Source organism: Mya arenaria, chromosome 3 (genome assembly GCF_026914265.1).
Source record: "Mya arenaria isolate MELC-2E11 chromosome 3, ASM2691426v1".
NCBI lineage: Eukaryota > Metazoa > Mollusca > Bivalvia > Myida > Myidae > Mya > Mya arenaria.
The window spans coordinates 67,654,678-67,674,542 of record NC_069124.1 but is presented as its reverse complement, the minus strand read 5'-3'; the positions used below and the strand labels follow the sequence as shown (position 1 = coordinate 67,674,542).

The following is a 19,865-nucleotide window of genomic DNA, read 5'->3' as shown; positions in this document are numbered from 1 at the left end:
CAAGGCCAGTGATATAGATGTACGCCTCCCCGCATAGGCCAGTGATATAGATGTACGCCTTGCACCCCGCACAGGCCAGTGATATAGATGAACGCCTCGTACCTCGCACAGGCCAATGGTATATATGTACGCTTCGGACCTCGCATTGGCCACTGGTATAGATGTACGCCTCGCACCTCGCACAGGCCAGTGGTATAGATGTACGCCTCGCACCTCGCACAGACCAGTGGTATAAATATACGCCTCGTACCTCCCACAGGCCAATGGGTTTTATGTACGCCTCGGACCTCGCATTGGCCACTTGTATAGATGTACGCCTTGCACCTCGCACAGACCGGTGATATTGATTACGCCTCACACATCGCAAAGGCCAGTGGTATAGATGTAGGCCTCGCACCCAAGTTGCCGTAAGTTCGAAACTACGCTGAGATATCTCGAACACTCCTGTGTCCCATATTACAGGGTCAAGATGAGGCCACTGTTTTTTACTTGATATAATTTGTGCAATATTCTCATTTTGAAGGAAATGAAATGTGATGATCAAGACTTGTTTTTTTTCTTGTAAAATCAAGTTAAGAGAAGCAATTTAGATTCATGAAATATGATTATTAAGCCTGTTACTTTTTTAAGATATTTAAAGAAAATGGAGCCAGAACTGGGTTCTTAATAAAATGGCTATGTACATGTACATTGGTTAATTATGTGAATGTCATATTCATGTACATGGATGAGACGTTAGAACACGTATATAATTTGCATAAACATAAACGAGTCTTAATGTGTAAGGATTCTTTTTGCAATATTATTCTCTGGTATTCATATTTTGATCATTATGGCTGTCTTTTCTGTGCGTCCAAATATCAGAAAAAACAGGATAGTGTCAGTAAAGAAAAGAGAATACAATAGAATAAATATGATCAAACTTATATGTTGACACTTGAAACAACTACGCACTATATCAGGAGAGTTGCTGAATTACCTTGTAAACCTTAGGTTTCAGTAACATGTAAATGTGGGTGTTAAACATATATCATATCAACAAACTGCCTGATATTCCAACTGATGCATGGTTTTCCACATTAAACTTACAGGGTTTGCACTGTAAGTTGCAACCATACCGACTCTATCATATTCCTAATTGATAATAATATACATCATGATATAAGGAAATAGGGGTAATATTTCTAATGAAGCACCAGACGTGCGTGCATAGTTTATTATTGGTGTACATGTATATATATTTTCATAATGCATCTTCAATTTCCTATTTCACAAATCGTGCAATATATCCCTTTTGAATATTACCTCAGAGTTGTCATTGGTAACATCATTTCCGTATATATCTAGGTCAGGGGGCGGCTCAAGGTTTTCCTCGGCGAGATCACAGCGGTCACACATCCACTCGAACATTGCCCGGGGGATGCGCAGCAAGTTGAGGGGCACGGGAAGTACCTGACCCGGCCCCATGTACTCCAGGTACAGGATGCTACGGGCAAACTTCCACTCAACGTCCGCACCATCCTTCATTGGGAAAATACATTATTGATTTATTTAAAATATAATTATGTTGTTTAATGTACACAACAAAAAACATTAATGTATGTTTCTGAAAATGATGGTAATACGCTCTGACACAAAATGAGGAAAAACACTCAGAAATCAAAATGGTCAAAATAAGATATGAGACTAGTCATGACGTCTCAAGTTTTGTCAATAAACCAAACATAATATCCTTACACCCATACATTGGCCAGACATTCCCTTTCTTTACATATGTAATAAATTTCAGAGGTAAAGCAAACACTGTCAAAGACACATGATATGCGTTGAAACAGACCAATCAACATTTGCTCACTGCAATAGTCTGGTAGGACCTCGCCATCATAGCGATGAGCATATTAATAAGCACGGTGACCATGATGACGTTGTACAGTCCGTACAGAAGGTATCCGAAGTTCTCGGTCAGGTAGTGATCGTATTCACCCAGCGTGACCACCTCACTTCCGCCCCGACCGAACACAGACCAAAACACCGTCCGGAACGTCTTCACTACACTGAAAAACGACAAATATAATTAATTCCATTTGTTTTATTATACTAACGTCTCATAATTCGAAAGTAAAACTGATTACAAATATCATTTTATGAAATGCATATAATCCGTATCTGTTTGTATCTCGCGAATTCTATTTGCCAAACGGTGCGAAAAATGAGCAGCCTGACCGGGGCTCAACACCTGGATTGCTCGCTTACAGCGTGAGTGTGTTACCGACTGAGCTTCCGGGCTCCTTACACACTTTCTCAAAATATATTTAGGTAAAAAAACCTTTACGTACTCCCCCGCCAAGTTTGAAATAGTCCCTGAATTTAAAGGATAGAAAACGAGGTAAACATGCTCTCAAGAAAACTACGGGTTTTACTGAATGCAGGATGAAACATTGTGCAGTCGGACCGAGGCTAGAACCCAGGACCCAGCGCTAAACATTGCCAGTGCTGATCCGTTTGAGCAACCGGGCGCTCATCCACTTTCTTTACACCTGTATTGGTTTCGATACTGTAACACTAGCTGATGAAAATCAATAAAATACGCAACCTAAGCAAGTATGTTTAAAATTGCAGAACAATAAAGTACCCGTGTATTGGAGTATGTACTTGACAATAACCACTACAGTTTCCTATCATGTATTACAGTCATACCATTACGGCTTATAAGCATCCAATATATATCACAATACATACTCTCCAAATGCATCCGCTGCAGGCACATGTAAATCCCGTTTTAGCACTTCGATCCCTTCCCGTACATTGTAGTACCAGTACACATTCTGTAGGCCAACCATGAACGCAATACCCACCATAATTATAAGACATAGGCACTTCAGTATATCCTGTTAGGAAGCAAGTACAGTTATCATTGTGGTTATGTTAATTATAGGAACCCTAATCCTAATCCAAACCAAGCTCCGTACCGACGGACTGAACAGTTCTAGGCATTCAAATTACAAGAACTCCTTAGTGCATATAAAAATACAAAATACTAGTACGCATGCGCTGTAAGTGCGTCGCTCAATAACATTTTACAAAGAAGTTACAGTCTTTTACTAGTTAGCTGTACATAGAATATACATACCTTGATCATACGACCGACAGAGATTTGTAGCGGTCCTAAAGCGGCGTTGACCGGAAGAAAATATGATATCCGGGAAAAACTAAGCACGTTAGCCACGGCGAACAGCCCCTCGGACAGGTTAATGGGGTCCCACGTCTGCCAGAAGAACCGGTCTGCGAGGGGAACACACGGAAATGATTATCCTTTAAAGGGACATGTCGCAATTGATAGAACAAATGGCCTCTGATTAAAATCATGAAGTGGTATCAGATCATTCTTACAAGGTGTTTATCCGTTCCATGTGTATACCTCGGAAAACTTTTGATATAATTATATTGTCTGGGGAAATTAGAAGAAATCTTCAGCTCAGAAGTCCAATTATTACAATTACTAGTATTTATTGTGATATTTCTCAGTGACAAATAATGATTAGATGACATAGAGTAATATCTTAATGATTAAGAATGGGTGGGGTGATCGTAGATGACGAGGTCTAATGAATCATTAAGATAAACTTCAGGTCATCTGACTGAGAAAGAATGCAACCTTACTGGCCGACACATTTTCGACCCACAATCTGACACAGGGAGTGTGTATATGATGCGGGGCAGTTGGCGGACCTTTATTTCAGCTTTCGCAGGTGTTTAAAGGCTTTAAACACCTGCGAAAGCTGAAATTCTTAATGATTAAGGCTAATATTTTATGATTGCCTATCTGACATTTTATTGGCTGAAAATGTAGGTTGTATCTTAAGCTAATATGTTAGATACCAGCACTAATACAAATAGAGATTTATCAGGGAAATCTGATAGCCGGCATACCAGCAACGATCCAGTAAATACTGTTCTGTGTCCCGTCAGGGTTGCCAACCAGGCCACCCACATCACGTGACTCAAAGTACAAAATGGCGACGTAGACCTGCAATATAGTAGATATGTAATACAGTATGCATGTAGCAGAGTATTCAGAGAACTTTAACCGCAATTGTGAGGAGGTGCTACCAGAAATGAAGGAGAAAAGAAATATTGCTTAAAGATGAGCAACACAAATGCGTAACATCAAAACAAGTTCGAAGTGTATCAGAATTTCTTCCTGACCTCCTGTATAAGTATATTAGTCATATATAACAGCAAATTGGAATAGAAATATCTTATATAAATGGAGATCTATTAAAGATGCAACGAATCTCAGAAATGCTATGACATGAATCTATCCCAACGTAATGATTAATAAAATTACTTTTTATTTTATTTATCATTTTCTATCTGTACATGTTTGAAGTTCGTCTGTTTCCATGGATACTAACTTTATATTGGCAATAGAGAAAACCTGGAAATTTAGGCATGAAGAGACTCAAGGCAAACGTACACAGAAACTGTAAATATATTTTTATGACATTGTCTTTATGTAGATCTCAAAACATAAAACGTATCGTTTATTTTCTGATCGCATTGACAAACTATGATTGCTTTATAGCCAAATGGTGTGACAAATCTACTTTGAACTTAATGTTCTCAGTGTGTCACGGGATTCTATAAGATGTTACCTGCTTTGAATATGAGCTTAAGTTACACACGTGTGCGATGTCATCATGCATTGGCATGCCTTGATGCTACAATCTATAAGAACTGACAAGGACGCTGTCTTAAATTTAGGTATCAGCTAAACCTTGAAACGTTATTGACGGAGCGATGAAACCTCATTGATGGAAACATGAAACACAATTGATGGACAGAGAAACACGGTGTAGAACGTAATGCACGACAAAACAAATCCAATCCACGCAAACAGCAACTTAATTATAGAACAATGATGTTTTGTAAGTTTGATGTACGTTTTCAGTATAAATAGGCCATGCACCATTACCATACATGACATACTTAATTCAAGCACTGCAGCTTATATTTTTGATTTTTGTGACTGAAGTTGTGAGTACAGAACATTCTATTGAGCTAGTTTGACATAAAAGTTGGTCATTTTGACGTAACATTTATTAGCAAATATTGACATTTCTAATCCACATTTCGCTCTTATTTATTCACAAATGATCTGGTTACATAATCATTAGAACATGAGATATTTTCAGAAAAAATATGCTGTAACGATACCTTTCACCTGCATGTGAAGCACTGCAGAAACAACCCGTTATAGCCTGCGCTCTACTTTTCTATTTTCATAGTAAATTAATATTATTTACAGTAGTATCTTTGAACTGTTCAGTAAAGTCTTATACGACACCATCTTAGGAATATTTTTTTTTAAATGCACCTCAGTTAAACAAAATTAAGTAAAAATGTTTTTTTTGCCGGAACTCTTTTGTGCTTAGTGAAAATAATTGCGTACGGATATGCAAGAATTCGTGGTTGTCATGGATATTCGCGCAGTGATTCAGAGTATGTAAATGGTCTGATCGGTCTTTAAATAGTTCTAAGAAGAGTGAAGCATTATTTCTTGAAAGGTGCGTGAAAACTGTTTTCTGGTGACATTTGAAGCGAGAAATAATTAACTCGCGTTTTAAATATTGCCACCAGACAAGGTTTCAATGATGCGCTACAGACGACAGTCTTCAACAAGGGAGGTAATTACAATGTGGTGACCATTAAAAGAAGTTCCATACGGGCATTTTATCTTCGCCCGTGGGCAAGATAAGAATTTCTAGCATGGTTAAATTAATGGATCTACTTATCTGAGGAGAGAGAAACTTATATGCTCGTTTTAGCTATAAATGATCGATTTTATCAAATTATCTTGAATTTATACAATTGGTTTTAGAAGGGAATATTGTTCAATATCTACTCTTAACGTATAAATTCATGTTAATGTACAATCGAGCCAGTCGATAATCTATGGACAGCTAATTAAAATGTTATTAAATCGATTGCAGGCCACTCCCATCCTTCATGTAGTTTCATCTGTTTTAGATACATGACATTTCCGACCCTCCTTACCTTGATCATGGTGACGTATTTGAGGGTGAAGGAGCAGATGTAGACAACGAGAATGGTGAAGTCCATAAGATTGTAGAGTGAAGATATGTAGGCATTCAAACCAGACTGGTACAACTGAACACACTCGTGGTAAAGATAACCTGAAGGAACATAATTTTAAAAGATATGTACAGTGTAACACTTGATTATGATACATACCAATACGGAGCAAGGATATGTAGGCATTAAGACAAGACTGGTATAGCTCAACAATCTCGTGGTAAAGGTAATTTAGAGGTAAATATAATTAGGAGATATGTGTACAATGGTATACTTGATCATGATCCATAACAATACGGAGCAATTAGATGTAGGGACCCAGACAAGACTGGTACAGCTGAACAACCTCATGGTACAGGTTATATGGAGGTTCATAGAGTTTGGAGAGTTATGTACAATGATCCACTTGACTATAACTAATACCAACGTAAAAAGAGGAAAAGTAAACATACAGACCAGACTTGTATTGCTGGCGACACTCATAAAGGTTATTTGGAGGATGTAACTTGTTTTTGTATTTTTAATTCAGTACTTTATTCTTTAACAAAAACGAGTTTCATCTGCAGGAAGACACCGATGTTTCCCTATTATATTTTATAGCAAGTATTTGAAGGTCCTGAAAAGACAGGAACAGTTTCCCTTTTCTGATCTACGATCTGCAATAATGTTAAATTTTCTTTGAAAGTAAACACGTCGTCTTTATAAACGTTTCGCCAGCTAGAATATTTCTATATTATTGGACTTATTAGTCTGTGAGTATAAAATTTCAATCTTTTGAGAGAATAATTGTTATTGGATTTCATCAGTGCTCATTTAGTGTGTTTAATATTTAATTATTAGGAAAATCAAGAATACCAAGATCAGTGAAAATATAATGTGAAATTTTGAACATTATTTTCTATTTTAGGTATTTTACTTCTTTGAAGTAACCCTTGTAAAACTATTACTATACACATGTTGTTGTTAATGTGTGTTTACTGGTGTCCTTTCTTTTTTTGCGTTTGGTTGTATGGCAAAGAGTATATAAAGTTTTAATCCATACCAATTTGGAACAAAGGAAGGTGGTTTGTCACACCAGACTGCTTCAGCTGAACACACTTTTGGTTTTGGTAATCCGGAAAATCTTTAGGATTTTGCACAAATGTTTTTAATGTTTTGGAGATTTGTGTTAATAGATGATGTAGGGTTGAATAATCATGGTTCGTGGCCATACAAAAAATGTTTTTCATTCAAATAGTATGAAATTGGACAAAAACAGCTTTTGGTTCAATAAAAGCAAAGTTTTAAAAGAAATATATATATATATATATATATATATATATATATATATATATATATATATATATATATATATATATATATATAATTTTTTTGGTTATGATTACGGAAAATCTACGTAAAACTTAATCGTGTTTCAAATTTATTATTTAATTTTCATAAAGAAAAAATCAAATTTTGATATCAAAAACAAAATAATAAATCATATAAATATTCAAAATATGGAGTAGTGTCAGTGTATAAACAATACAACAGTGAGCTTTCAGGTATTAATCACGAAGCTGGTGAGTAACGAGATGCTGGCGATGAAACCTCACTAGTACAGTTGAATACACTCGTGGCAGTGTGGCATGTGCTATGTTAGACAATAAGTTTATTTGTCAACAATTTAGAGCCTGTAAATAGGTATAGAAATATCACATCTTCGAAGAAAAGACGAGTTACACCTACCAAGAATCCAGAAGGATATGAGCATCTGTAGCGGGCTTGGAAGCATAGGGCGGACAGGCAGATCGGAGCCGTATGCGAAGCTGGTCGAGGTGTTCCGCAGATCTGAATACTTCTGGAACAGACCAGGATACAGCGCACCTGGGGATTATAGGGATTGTCGGATGTGTTTAAGATCTGTGGAGTGATTTAACAATGGGTCCGTCTCAATAACAAATGCCTTAAGCCTAATACTACACCTAACTCTAAGGCCACACCAAATTAATGTTTAGTTCCTCGGATTTTTGCCCAAAAAAATTGGAGCGAGCGAGCGAAAAAAAATATTTATTTTTTTGTCCGTTTTCATAAAAACCGAAGCGAGCGAAGAGCGAAAAATATATTTTTCCTTATATTCAATATAAATAAGAAAGATTGTTCAAAATAATTGCCCTTAAACCCATTTTAATGCCACCTTGAACTGAACCTCTAATGGACATTGGGAAAATGTCGGAATACATACTATTTATTCATCCGTGTTTAGTACAAACATTAAATGGATAAATCTAATTTCTTATATAATTAAAACGTACTTTAATATGACGATCATTCATAATAATAAATAACCCTGCTTTAAGTAAAAAGTTTGAAAGACTTTTATAAATCTACCTGAATCGGTTTAACATCATATGCTACTGTATTTAGACATAACTTAGGATTGATTTTGGATTTGTAAAAAATGATCACTTACACAAGCATCATCAAACAACAGACTCCTTATAACATAGACTAAATTTTGTTTTTATTATCACAGGAAATGCAATGACATGTGCTATTTAAAACAAAAAGAAGGGTATTTTTCAGAGTACTTTTTTGGTTATTTAGATGTTTTTATGCACCAGCCAATTGTATATGCCCCCCCCCTTAGTCCGGAATAGCGTGACTTTGACTTCCGGTCTCTCAAAACCCGGGTAAAATATCCGACCTGCAGGGACACACTGCTGGTATATCCCTGCCAAATGGCCCCGCAACCCCGAATACCTATGTGAGCCAATTCCCGACTATTTTCATTATGAAGACAAAACCACATTCACTAGGCACTGCGGGGCCACCTGAAAGGTAAAAACACAGCCCATTGCCTCTGCTGTCTCCGGTATACCCCTGGAACAAGGACGAGGGGTGGGCGGGGCAGTGGTTACAATTGACAAGTGCATTACAATCCCGGATTATGCTGCAAATAAAAACAAAATATAAGGTGATAAACTTAGGCTTACCTATGTTGTGGTATATCCAGACCAGTGTTTAAATCGCTATTTGTGAAAAGATATTTGTTCAAAACTGTTGTTTTATCAGAATTTGATCAAAAATGAGCTTGATACATCAATTTGGACCAAGCAATGACTCATGTTCCAGTTAAATTGACCTGTCATCGTCGTAACGAGGTAAAATTTTGGTCCCTTGTATTATGACTTGAATAAAATAGTACTAAGTTGATCATTCCCATTCAAAACGAGTCACTACTTAATATAATCGCTACCAGTCTCAGATACACATGCTTTATTGCATAATAATTGCTTTAAATAATGATCCTTTAGTGCAGAAGACGATCAACAATGACTTTAAGCATGCTCAAAACGGGCCACATTGTTTTTACCGGAAGCCGCCATTTTGATTGAATTTATTGAAACCCATGCTAAACCGATCGAGATACAGTATAAAAACACTACACATCGGTATCTTCCCTTTACAAAAACACGAAAAACTAGCGTAGAAAAATTATACTTGATTATTTTTAGCCTTTTAATAAATTATTACCTGAAAAAAATCTGCTTGGCTATCAAAATGGAGGTGCGGGCGCACAAAAAAAATAAAAATATTTTTTACGTTTTCAAAAATATAGGAGCGGTAAATCCGAGGAACGAAATATCAATTTGGTGTGGCCTAACCCGAACATAAATAACCCTAACAATTACCCACTATAACACAGCCCTAGCCTAACCCGCAAACGAACATACATTTCGAGAGAAATATAAAAACATTGAGGGCTTAAAGTTGTCGTTTAGGAAACATGAAAAATTTGACAATTGACATAAATGCACAAAACAGAAGAAGCACTAGAAAAATAGTGAAGGAAGCTTTGAAGCTTGTACCATGTATCGGTTCTGTCCCTGACTCAACAGTTTGCTATTAACACCATTTTAAATTTTACTTAGGCTTGGTGATGCAAGGACTTTGTTTGCATACCGAGGGTGTGGTTCTGTTTGTACGAATATGAGGCCTGCGCCGTGTGGACAGCGATCATTCCAAGGAAGGCGATGAACGAGAGAGTGTGCGCAGCGAATTTTACCCACGGGTATTTGAGCGGCTTCAGCACCTAGTTAGGTAAGGGTAAGACTTATTTTACATTACAATGTCGGACAAGTAGCATTGTATAGCGTCAGACATAGTATGATAGTTTACATATAGTTTAAGGAACCAGTTACAGTTCCTGTGTAATAACCAAGACTAATCGTTGACAAAGCTCAAACGAATTATGAATAATGCTTTGGGTTAATATTGCGAGAAATCAATCGGAATGAGACGGTGTGCACTGTAAGGGCATATTAAAAAAGAAAACATGCCGAGTTTGTGTAGACAGCTAACGTCGAAAATGGCTTAAATCTCACAATCGGCATAGCTTAGTTACATTGTTTTTTATATTTATGACCAGGGAAATTCACTCTTAGTATCGCATATGACCAAATTTATACACTGGATATAAGAAAGAAACTCAGATAGATAGCTTATGTTGTGCGCCTTATTGATAATATTCTCTCTATATATCACTGTTTTTATGTGTCAGTAAAGAACTGTTTATTCAATTTCTGCCTGAGCGAACCATATTTGTAATGGCATAGACATGTTTGGTCGAAACGCGGATGAGAAATATCGCTTTAACACATGTTCAAAGTGACAATGCAAAATTGGATGGTCTGTTCTCAGCCTATTACAATATCTAACAGATTATAAATACTGTCATTATTATCGTAAACAATATTTCGTGACTTACTTTAATGCATGCATACAAAACGAAACACACACTGACAGGGAAACAGTGCATGCTAAAACCATTAATGAGTCTTTCATTCCCAGTAAACTAATGCCTGTATTGGTACATCATATATATACACGCCCTGGTTGGCAATGTATCTAAATCGTTGACTGATTGTTAGATAATGGCGTTTTGTCTCGTATATTGTCTGTTTTTTCAGCGTGTAAAACACAACATGATAATAAATATGAGGTGTAACGATAACGACACACAAATTATATGATATATTAAATAAAATCATTTACATAAACATACATCACCAATTAAAAAGAAACCCACATGTTTTTTTTTATTCTGTGAGAATGCAGTTTCACATTAGGTAGATCATTTACTATTTCACACACATATTTATCACGGATAATACAAATACCATCTAAACTGTATGGACAGGCCTTACTTACATGTATGTCTCAATTCACATGCATAAGCTTATCTCTATCAGTAAATGTCTGAGTTACCACCTTGGAACAGTCACTACTGCAGAAGTTTATTGGGGCTTAATTCTTGTTCATGATACCAAAACAAAACAGTAAGAATGAACTACATAGTTTCATGCACATGCCTTCATTGCAGGTATAAATTAATTTGCACATATATATTGCACATGTACGTACTATAATCAGGTGTAAAAAGTAAAACAATCACGACTAAAAATTATTTCGTAATACTAGATAGATCCAGAACAAATACAAATCTTAATACATGTATAAAGTTCTTAAAATACATAATGATCATATGTATAAAAGGTTAGAAGTAACTGCCCAATGCATCTTTATTAAAACAATGTTTCATCACTAAAGCAACACATTTCAGCATCATTGGCACTTTTACTGACGTGGAGCGCTTCTGGTTGGATGATACCTTCGTTTTGTATCTGAGAGAAGCGGTTATTAAGATATTGATAGTCATGGTTTGCTGTCATGTTTAAATCATTGTATGTTTTTTTTTTCTGTTTTGCCAGAATACTATTTTTATAATAAAAAAGTTCATTGAATTTGCTGTTCCATAATATTATGTTTGAACAACTTTTTTTTAAAAATCGCGTAAAAGTAGCAGTCAACTTCTGTAGCGCAATTGATAAACTGGCGGTATCTTTAATAACTTCGTAAAAGATCAGACAGACAGACAGACAGACAGTTTATTGACTTGCACAAAGTACATCGTCACAACACATACATATTATAATACAATTTGTCAACGTGTATGGGCCATGATAATAAACAATATAAATACACATTATTACATACAAATATGTAAAAGAAGAAAAAAGACAATAAATAATAAATGAGAAGGTGAACATGGTTTATAAATGAAATTAAGTATTGACATTTAGTAAGCTTGATCTTATTTTAAGAGATCTTGACAAAGATACAAAGTTTTATAAGTTCCGTTCTGTTAGTTGAATTTATTAACTGGATATATTTAAATACTGACGGCTTTACAAAATAGTATTTCTTTAAATATTTCCTTCTAAGAGCATCAAAATGAGAACAGATGCATATAAAGTGAAATTCATCTTCGATATCCAAAGAATTAGAGCATTGACAATATCTTTCAGCTCTAGGTATGTTATTTCTGGCATATCTACCAGTTTGAATACGAAGCGGATGAACAGATAGACGTAATCGACTAAAGTAAAATCTTAAATTTCCTGGTAAAATATCTAAGTAAGTTTCATATGCAAAACATGATTTAACTGTTCTATATATATCCAATACGCTACAATTTTCAACTGTTCTGAACCAATCTTGTTTGAAAGTATCGTATAATCTACACTTGAAAGATTCAATAAACACAGCTACATCAATATTTAGAACATTATCAAAGACGTGGCTAAAGCCAAAATCATTTAACATTTTTTTAACATTATAAACCCAATTGCGACAACCTTTAGCGCAATATACACAGCTCGGTTATATACTGTTTTGATGATAATATTGTCAGTGGTAACAATCTTGAACCAATATTTTAATATATGAATGTATCTATGCAAATACAAAGGGTATCTGCCTAATTCCCCATAAACACACGCATTGCAAGTATTAGTTCTAACTCTCAATAGTCTTTTACAAAATTTTAAGTGAATTCTCTCTATTTCTTTAGATTTAGTAAATCCCCAGACCTCTGCTGAGTAATTTAATATGGAGCCAACAAAGGCGTCAAAAAGTTGACACATAATCTTGGGTTTAAAATCAAAATCATTACACTTATGAAATAAAACATTCATTCCCTTAAGGGCTTTTCCAATCAAATGTTCCTGGTTCAAACTAAAATTACCAGTATAATTAAATACAACACCTAAATAATTAAAATCGTTAACCACTTGTATATCCTGACCATTATAAGTCCATCGTTCGTTAGGCAAAAGCCCGCCTCTTTTTCGAAAAACCATAATTTTTGTTTTATCAGTATTTACCTTTAATCCCATGCATTACAATAACTTGATAAAGTATTTAATTGAATTTGAATATCTTCAGGAGATTTGCCTACAATGGCCATGTCATCAGCAAATAATAACAATATTAAAATAATATCATCTAAGTGCAGACCAGAGTTAACATCATTCTGTAAATACAACTCTAGATCATCTACAAATAAAGAAAATAATAAAGGAGACATAACTTCTCCTTGGCGTAAGCCAACAGCGTAAGAAAAGAAATCAGAATATGAAGACATTGATTTTACACAAGATTTGACTTTTTTGTACATATCGCGAACAATTATAAGTATTTTCCCTTGTATTCCACATTTGTACATCTTTAATCATAGTGCATTTCTATAAATAGTATCAAAACACTTCATCATATCGACAAAAATAACGTATAATTTTTTTTCTCAAACAAATAATTCTGAATTAATGAATAAAGTATAAAAATGGCATCCGTTGTAGATCGCCCTTTTCGAAATCCGAATTGAGCATCCGAAATAATGTTATGTTCGTCACATAATTTATCTATACGTTTATTAATGACAGAAGTAAATATTTTTGATAAACAACTAACTAATGTTATTCCCCTATAGTTATTAACATCCGATTCAGAACCTTTTTTGTGCAGGGGGATAATAATACCTTCCGTCCATTGCTCTGGGAAAAACCCCGAATCTAATATATTGTTAAACAGGTCACAAATATGCGATGATAAAATGTCTACGGTTTCAATAAAGTATTCATTTAGTAAAAAGTAATTCCCAAATGCTTTACATCTTTTCAATGATTTAACAGCAACTTTAATTTCTTCAACAGAAATAGTTTCATCAAGTTCTGGGAAAACTGTATTTGGTTGATTAAAATCAAATTGTTCATTAAAATCCTCCGCTTCTAAGTTATGATTAAAATCATTGTTACTTATATTTTCAAAGTATTTATGGAATTCGTCAAGAGGAATTTTATTGGATATGTTGGAACTTTTTGTTTTAAAATGCTTCCAAAAATCTCTAGGTTTACATTTTCTCAGATTTTCGATGTCATTCATTCTTTTTCTATAATCAACAATCAACTTTTTTTTTGAAAATCGCGTAAAAGTAGCAGTCAACTTCTGTAGCGCAATTGAGAAACTGGCGGTATCTTTAATAACTTCGTAAAAGATCAGAAGAGTTTTCGTGTTGGTTCAAACCGCGGAATTTCTCCATCGACCGATAGAGAATAAAGTATATAAGGTCAAATGTAAACTGATACCTTATGCACATTTGTTATGGTTTACCCCAGTGCAGCATGGCTTTCGAAATACTGTGAAAATGAGAAAAGGAAATGCGGATGGTTGATGTTTATAACAATTAAAACTTAGACACTGTGATTGACTAGGTTTCTTCCACACTTTGTCTGTGACTATATTGGCATAAATTTATAATAATTGATTAGTTATTACTACTATAAGTTGTAAACATCTAAAATTATATGGTCTTCAACATGTTTAAATAATAATGACACAGCACAACACTGTTATAATTATTATCATAAGTAGTAGTATCGAATTAAGTAATGATTACATATTTTCTTTGAAGTTTTTAGTGGTCTACATACTATTTCGTTAAGAACGCACTTACTCAGCCAGCAACTGTTTGTGCTTCGATTTCAAACTAAAAATTCCTATCTTACTATGCTAACTCGAGCATGCATTAACTGCACATTGCATATACACTTAAATGATATTTATAACATTTCATTTATAACTTTCTGAAGCTGCAAACTATTTCACGTTTGTATATGCATGACCCCTCCAGTTTACTCAACATAATTGATATAATAAAAACTACAGGGACAAGACCAGCAGTCAAACATTGAAAACAAACTCCTTTATTGAAGCAGTTAAAAACAAATGTACATAAAAATATCATACTAAGTCTTGCATATACAATTATGAGATAAACATCTTTTGTTCACCATCAGGACCGATTCTGTAACCAAAGAAAATTTCTTTGGCAGGAGTGTACCAAGTTTTAGTTGAATATCTTGAACTGTTTCTAGTTATGGCCTAGGTCGAAGATTTGGAAGAACGATGCCTAACCTGACAGCGACACCAAGGCTATCCTAATACCATCATGTTTTTCGTAAACCAGATAAACTTAGAACGATGTAGTTTAAACTGGAGTAAAACTTCCTCCAAGATGCCAGACAAGCTACATGTATAACTATTTAAAAGCTTAAATGTCCTGGTAAGAAACATACTTCACTTCCGACAGCTTCAGTGTATGTACAGATTGAAAGCCGAATAAACCCGATTGAGAAGTCATGTAAAATGCACATGATATATTGTAATACATAAATTCAAGAGAAAAAGATTTTGAAATGATACTTTCAGGAACTATTAACTGCCAAAACCAACAAACGACAAACATGATAACAGACATAAATCTGTTATTATCAAACAACAACAACGCAAATTCTACGCCCATTCGGAACTACATGTATTGACATGACCTTTAGCTTAATTGACTCGACGCAGACACACTATTGAATGATTGCGTGACATGTACACATTTTAAAGTGACCTAGAAACGTCCCTATGTAACCAAAGTACTTAGAAGACCTTCATCTCCTTAATAATTTTGTAAACACAGACATTTTAGATTCCACGCATATTGGAAATATTAGTTGGGGACTGGTAATACAATTATGCTCACTTTAACTGAATGGCATTTTGGTTGAATTATTCATTAACTGACTTTTTAAATTTGTCTCCAGGGATGGAGCCTATTTTTTATGTTAGACAATATATGAACTTGTTCACGTCTTTTACTATGTAACAGTAAGATAGTTCTCATTAAAATAAATAAATAAATGGCCCTAAAATTGCTAAACCGGAGCTGATCTATACAAAAATATGACTGCCAGGTGCGCACAAGTTGTCCCTTTCAGATAGTTAAGGCACTATAAATCCGCCCCCCCCCCAATACAATGCCGATAGTCATTATTCAAAGTTATTTGAAAGACATGATCGGAAGTAGACCATTTATCATCTTTGCTAGAGCGAACCTTTGCAAACAACTTCCAGTAATTCATTGGATGACCTTGAACTTCTGATCTGCTTTATCATTCATCCAAATCTATTAAATTTAGAGCACGTGAAAAGCTTTCCCAACAATTTTCAGTCTTTCATTGGATGAGCTTGGCGTTTACCGTTTAACATTCTTTCTTATTTTATGCAGCCATAGCGATAAAATTCGAGCATGTAAACAGTTTTACAAACCAATGTAAACTTAGTCCTTTAATTATGTTTACCATGACTTTTGACCTTATTTCTTACATTTTAAGCCACAGCATTGAATACGGAAAGGTCCTTACCTTAATGCGTTAGGAGCGATTAGGATGCAAATGATGGCGTTAGAGCAATGATGCAGAATGAACAAGCGCCCTTAGGCCCTTACCTTAATGTTGGCGTTAGGAGCAATGATGTAGAGGATGACACACAAGCAGCGCCCTTAGGCCCTTACCTTAATGTTGGCTTGGAGCAATGATGTAGAGGATGACACACAAGCAGCGCCCTTAGGCCCTTACCTTAATGTTGGCGTTGGAGCAATGATGTAGAGGATGACACACAAGCAGCGCCCTTAGTCCTTACCTTAATGTTGGGTTGGAGCAGCAATGATGTAGAGGATGACACACAAGCAGCGCCCTTATGCCCTTACCTTAATGTTGGCGTTAGGAGCAATGATGTAGAGGATGACACACAAGCAGCGCCCTTAGGCCCTTACCTTAATGTTGGCGTTAGGAGCAATGATGTAGAGGATGACACACAAGCAGCGCCCTTAGGTCCTTACCTTAATGTTGGCGTTAGGAGCAATGATGTAGAGGATGACACACAAGCAGCGCCCTTAGGCCCTTACCTTAATGTTGGCGTTAGGAGCAATGATGTAGAGGATGACACACAAACAGCGCCCTTAGGCCCTTACCTTAATGTTGGCGTTAGGAGCAATGATGTAGAGGATGACACCAAAGCAGCGCCCTTAGGTCCTTACCTTAATGTTGGCGTTAGGAGCAATGATGTAGAGGATGACACACAAACAGCGCCCTTAGGCCCTTACCTTAATGTTGGCGTTAGGAGCAATGATGTAGAGGATGACCAGGAAGGGAGAGGCGAGCGAGAAGAGCGGAGATGAGAGCGAAACGTTTAAAGAAGCCAGCTTTTTTAAAGCCGTCTACGCCCTCGAACCAGCTCTTGTCCAGACGCTGTTGGCAGCTTGGGTGGGAAACAAACTGCAATAAACAAAACAAATATTACTTTGTTGTTTTCTGCATTTATGGTTAATTTCCAGCTAAAGATACATAGCCAGAACTGAATAAATAAGGCCAATAATAATAATTTCTTAGTTCCACTATCATATCCCAAAAATAGGGTATGTAGGTAGATAGGCATGACTTTTTTGAGAAGCTTGTTACTGTTCCAAACACCAGGACCTATATCAGGGTATATCACAATTGTAGAACATTTTTTATATATTAAATGGTCAAATTGTAACATGTTCGCTCAAACCTATCTAGGCAATTAAAAAATAAACACATGCTGATCAAAATGCAAAACAGTGTAGGGTCGGGAGAACAAGAATTGGGTCGGTCGGATAAGTGGAAAGGAAGAATGATATTTTAGTATGCATTCACTTACCTTACAGCCCATAAGTAAAACATATTTCAAACAGTAATATAGAGAATAAAACATTTCCTGTATGCAAAATAAAACTTATCTTATACATATACCAGACAAATAGATATTTTCCAACGATTAATGTCATTCGTTGAAAGAAGTTCAGTGAATTTCATAATATTTGGGCGACGCCAATAATATCGGTTTCCGTAATTCATGATATATAAGACATTCTAAGAGAAATTGTAATACGTCCTCCAGAGTGTTAAGTTGGAATTTTTTTATTTATTCGAATTATGTGTGGTTTATTGTCACAGATCTTTTTTTCAAATCCATGGGAAGATACCGTAAGCCTTGATAGTGCGTTAGAATCTCTCAACTCATCATTCATTTTTGCATAAATATCTCTCTCGCTCTTTGTTCGAAAATAAATAACGTCTTGATTTAGCCAAATGTCGTTAAACCCCATTGATTCTAGCATAAGTTTTACTTAATATGCCCAATTGAAGTGACCAATATTGTTTTACATATCTGATATCATGGAACTATATAAAAGTGTTATGTATGTTCTGTCAGTCGACATTGTCAGTCTTAACCAGTATCTGATGATAGACGTCATTCGATAAACATAGAGAGGGGTTCTTCCGAAATCTCCATAAATAAAGTTGTTTTGTGTTAATAGTTTTACTTCAAGTAAGTTTCAAAGAAATGAAGATGTATTTTTTTAGCGAGTCTGCCCTTAAGAATCCCCATACATCTGACCCACAATTGAGAATATGTAATATAAATATATCGAAAAATTAAACGATGTGGCTTAATTTGAAGTAAGAATTTTCGATATACATGTATATTTCTTTAATTTGAAAATAGCTTTGAGAGCTTGACCTCCTACTGCTTCAAATGTTTTTTTTAAATGTACCGCCCGTAGAAAATGCTATATCTAAATATATGAATTTGTTAGCAACATCAATTTCATAATCGCAATAATATTTCGTAATCTTCCGCCTTTTCTTTTTTAAAAATCTTTGCATGTATCCTCGCATTCATTTTCGAACCATTTATTATTATTTATGAATGGACGACTTGTTCCGATGACCTGTTTTTTTCTTAAAAAGAGGGTCGCATTTGCTACCAAATTCTTCGTAAAACATATTTAAGTTTTCTTTTTGGCTTTCAGTATTTGTTGTTCTTAACTGATTGGTTGTTAATGTATCTAACTTTAATATGAAAGCTACATTTCCCAGGGCAGATTGGAAATTGTCAATTTTGTCATTGTCCCATCTATATAAATATTCAATATTTCGGTTTGCCTTATTAACCTTCCCCGTCATTAACAGTGTCGCGATGGTTTGTTATTTAGCCCTCTTAGTAATGAAAATAATATTGCAAAATGGTCACTCATAATGATTGGATCATGTATATTGAAAGACGATATAATTATGTAGGATTAAAGTTCCCAATACCCTTATCAATACCCATATTACCATTTATTATTCGTAAACCTGTTATTTTACAAAAGTTAATTAATAATCTACCGTTTTCGTTTATTATTGAGTCTTGTGTATTTCTAGCTAAAAATCATCTTCCATATAATCATCCGGCATTAGATTGATGGTTTGTAAAATTTATTCCTGTACAACTCATTTAGTTTTTCTACCCTACTATTCAATTCTCCTAAGATCATATAATTTAGATTTTCACAATCATTATCAAAATCAATAATGCATTAACAATATTATCAAATAAATCAGTTTGTGCAATACCTTCGTGATTACTATTTGTTGGTACTTTGTAACAAAGACATACACATAGATCATCGTTTAAACCCACTAAGTGGGATTCGGGTTTTAACCATATCATAGAATTATTCACAGTGTTAACTAATGAGACATGTTAAT

General features: G+C 35.1%; 1 pseudogene; it reads right to left on the bottom strand.

The window, feature by feature from the left end:
• The window catches only part of LOC128226220 (short transient receptor potential channel 7-like), a 40,879-nt pseudogene that overhangs the window by 8,838 nt on the left and 12,176 nt on the right, over positions 1-19,865 (bottom strand).